At 46.4% G+C, this 4218-nt stretch overlaps 1 non-coding gene across 1 annotated transcript; it reads left to right on the forward strand.

The window, feature by feature from the left end:
* Nucleotides 1–647: 647 nt before the first annotated feature.
* LOC140214800 (U2 spliceosomal RNA) lies at nt 648–839 on the forward strand. Its single transcript, XR_011891729.1, has one exon. It is a non-coding gene; the product is annotated as a U2 spliceosomal RNA (small nuclear RNA).
* The last annotated feature ends 3379 nt before the right edge of the window (nt 840–4218 follow it).

Here is a 4218-nt window from a genome sequence, read left to right on the forward strand (position 1 = left end):
CGGTAATGGTAAAGATGATGAGGTAGCACTTTTTTTTTTTTTTTTACAATGCCTGTGTTTCAGATGGCGATCTTTCTCCCCTCTATGTTTCCGGTGGGAAGGAGTGTGCAGCGTTTTCTATATTTATTTTGTCATTCACTTCTATGTTGCTCGTCTTCGTACATGGGGCATGCTACCTAATTCTACCGGTCGATTCGACACGTTGCGATCCGTCCCGGCCTGTGCCGTATCAAAATTTTCAGTGGGCCTTGCGGTAAATAAAAAGAAATGAAGGAAATGCGCGTAGTATATTACAATTGCACACGGGCTTGAAACGAAGCCCTCAAGGAAGGTCACCTTGAGCGGTCGCATTCAGACGGAAGTAAGCATTCCCCTGGCGCGTTTTTTTCCGCTCGCCTGTTCCGTTTTCTACGAGGTTGCCTTGGTTGGTTTCGCGTTACAAGCAAGCTTGCACTCGGGTCTCGTTTCTACGCGACAGCGTTTCGTTAACAGCGAAAGACTGAGGCGTTGCGAGTTCATCCGTGAGATAGGGAGCGTTGAGTCTGTACACAGGCTGAATTTTATAATATTGCCCACGCTGTTGCTGAGGTTACCCATGTCGGCAGGGCGCCCACAAGGCAGTAGTACAATGAAGTGAAGTGAAGGACATCGCTTCTCGGCCTTTTGGCTAAGATCAAAGTGTAGTATCTGTTCTTATCAGCTTAATATCTGATACGGGTTCTATATGGACCCACGATATTAAACCTATTTTTGGAAGTTGGCGGAGTGCTTGAAGCCTGCTTCACCTCCGCCGCAGGTCGGCCCGGTATTGCACTACCTCCGGGATCGGCCCCGCTCACTTAGGTGAGACTTCATTCAATCAAAATGAAGAGCACAAGCTCAACGCGAGCAGTGACTTGACACGCACCATTCCTATACTACACGCAACGATGCCGGTTCGCGGACCACGAGAGTAATTAAACTGCCACTCCATCTGTGTGTAGCGTCGCACTTGTTGCGTCGCAAATGGGACAGCCGCTCCAGCAAATTTCTAGTTATGGGCTTCGAGAAAAATTAATGAAAGCAAAAGAAAGAACCAGAATTCCTATTTGTCCGATGTCTCTGAATGATTGTCTCCTGTAAAGAGCCACTTGGGGGGATGGGGGGTAGGATTAGCCGTGGGGTTCGCAATCAATATGAATCCCACTCAAAGCCAACACTGGATTTTGGAGTTCACTATCGCTTGGATCCGTAAACCACCGCGGCCACGCAAGCTCGCCCTGCCGCCGAAATCCGCTGCCCAAGTGGAAGAAAGATTCCCTATGAAAGAAAAATAGAGTGCCCGATTTCTGGCAACTACTGTGCAGCCTTTGTGTACACATTTTCGCAGCAGTGGGACCGAGCGCCTCGAAAACAAACTTGTCGTATGCCCAAATGTGGCGAAATATATTCAAGGGTTAAAAGGTGCCTCATCTTTCTAACCTGTATGTTACGAAGACCTGTTGCTACCTTTTCATCATGAACATCATCATCATCATCATCCTGGCTACGCCCACTGCAGGGCAAAGGCATCTGCCATGATCCTCCAAGTACCCCGGTCAGGTGCCGATTGTCGCCATGTAGTCCCTAATCTAATCTGCCCTCCTAACTTTCTGCCACCCCCTGCTACGCTTCCCTCCTCTTGGAATTCAGTCTGTAACCCTTAATGGCCACCGGTTATCTTCCCCCCAGATTGCATGCCCTGCGCATGCCCATTTGTTTTTCCTGGTTTAAACTTTGGTGTCATTAACGAGCGTTTCTTCTCGCACACCCCAATCTGCTCTATTCCGATCCCCCCGTGACGCCACACCCATCATCCTTCTTTCCAGAGCCCGTTGCGTCGCCCTCAGTTACCCTTCGGTAATCCTCAAAGCTTTTTGTTGGGGCACTCGTGGCATCTTTCTCGTTTAATGAAGTCAAATTTTTTTCAGTTTTGGGGGAAAACTCAATGAGCTAGGCGCGATTGTGTCCCTGGCGCCGCTCTCAACAAGATGGCGGCGCCCATGCTTTTTGCCTGCAGGTTCGGCCCTACGCAGAACACGCCTGCCGGGCAGTGTAGCCACGTTGAAGGGGCAAAGCGTAGTGCAGTGAAGCGCTTGCTCGGGCGAAAAACGCAAATATGAGCCAAACAGGAATTTCCATTATTGGAAATTCCAGTTCAGTTTGCGCATTGCGTTCGCCTAAGGTAAAGAACACAAATGCGAGTGCCACAGCAGTCAAGTCAAAGCTTAGGATTGCGTATCATTTTTTTTTTTTTTTTTCTTTTCGTGCCTTTTACTCCTGGCCTGCGTGGCCCTAGCGCGCATGCACACGAAAGTAATGAAATGCTGAAAACACGAAATAATGCGGTGCGGCTGTATCATATCTATTTTGTGCGCTTTGTTCTTTGTGGACTACAGCGGTGTGCGTCATGAGAAAGTTTCGGTGCCCTTCTTGGGTGACCAGTGAAGCTATATTTAAAACCACATTGATTTGTACGGTTATTGCTACAAACTGCGTGTGGGTGTTTTTCTTTTTCGCTGCCAACGATGGGTTATCGCAACCGCGATCGGTTCTGCTGCTACGCTAGACGCGTGCTTGCCAACGGTTGGCTCTATACGCGACCCGCGACGCGTGGTCGGCACATTCAAGCAGTCAATTGCAAACCGTTCCAAGAAAAAGGATGTACTCCACTTGCCACCTAGTTCGACGATTGTACTTTCTGACCCTCGAGGAAGCGCCGCCTTCCCACGTTTTCTATAATACGATAAGATTCAGAGCGACCGCGACCACTTGTCTTTGTCAATATCTCGGAAACGCTTTCTTTGTTTTCTTTTTTTTTTTTTAAATCCAGATACTCAGACGCGCCCGTGTTCACGCGCACTTGTTCTCTCCGATAAGCAGGGAAGCTCGGTTGGGGTGGTGTCGGGCCTTGCGCATGCGCTGCTGAGCTCGTCGCTTCGCCGGCCGGTCGATGCTGGCGCGGTACTGGTAATGAACTTCGACGTGCATGGTGAAACGTCACTTTGTATTGCCACTGTAGACTAGCAATGCAATGTGTTTGCGAGCGATTGGATAAATGAGAAAGCGTGCACTGTCTACAGTTCATGCCCCTCTAGAGTAGTGGAAATGTTGCTCCAAGTGTTAGGTTTGTAATTTGCGCCTACGAACATGAACTAAACAAAGAAAATGGTCTGCAGCCGCCTTCGCTTCATAAAATTCCCGTACGAAGAAATTTCCGTGCGCGAATGAGAGAGCAAAAGAGAGAAACCATGTTAAGAAGAATGGCTGCCTTTTACGTGATCTCGCGCATGAAACCAGACGATAGATTAATTTTAGCCGTTCATTTTGATTTGCCGAATGTAAACCGGAACACTTTCTCCACGCGGTCTTCAGATTTGAATGGCAATCAATCACATCCTTTCTTTTTTTTTTTTTTTTCTGTTTCTTTCTATCTGGAACCGAAAGAATTCAGAACGCCATTTCAATCTTAGATTCGATTAGATATCGCGACTGGTATGCTGAAATATCACGCCTTATCTGGTGTTAACCTTCTTGATCACGGCAATAAAAAATCGCCAGTTCCCGAACTTTAATCGCGCCGAAGATGAACCGATATGCTGGATTCTTATTGTCATGATTTTATAGAAAGCGCTGGTTCTATGGCTAGCTTTGAGGAAAAGAAAAACATCGTTCAGGAATGTATAACTCTAAACAACTAAAAAAAAAAATCTGCCGGCAATTGGTACTACAACGAGAGTACTGAGAATACTGGAAAAGATGAAATCCAATCATGCTGAACTGAACTGAGATTATTTCATCAAGACATGCCCCGAAAAACGTGGCCACTTTCAATGATAATTTCAAATGTGATTTCTTTCTTTTTTTTTTTTCTTTTTTTTTTTTTTTACGACGGATAATAATTATCTTTCCAATGGCGGATGTGAAAATTTCAGAGCACGTCATTTTCGAAATCCCAAGGCCCCGGACGCATTCTCTCTTCTTTAAGTATTTTGGTGGTGCACACGGAGGAAAATTTCGCGCACGTAATTTATAAACTAGTAGTTGATTTTCTAGAAGAACACAAAGTGCTGACAAACGGCCAACCAGGACACAATTAAATTGGTATTACGCACGGTTTCGAAGCCGCGGTAACAAAAGGGTAACAAAGGGACGTTCATTTCGTGGTGTCGATTTCACGTCTCTCACAATAAAAAAAAA

The sequence above is a fragment of the Dermacentor andersoni genome, unplaced genomic scaffold, assembly GCF_023375885.2.
Source record: "Dermacentor andersoni unplaced genomic scaffold, qqDerAnde1_hic_scaffold ctg00000647.1, whole genome shotgun sequence".
Taxonomy (NCBI): domain Eukaryota; kingdom Metazoa; phylum Arthropoda; class Arachnida; order Ixodida; family Ixodidae; genus Dermacentor; species Dermacentor andersoni.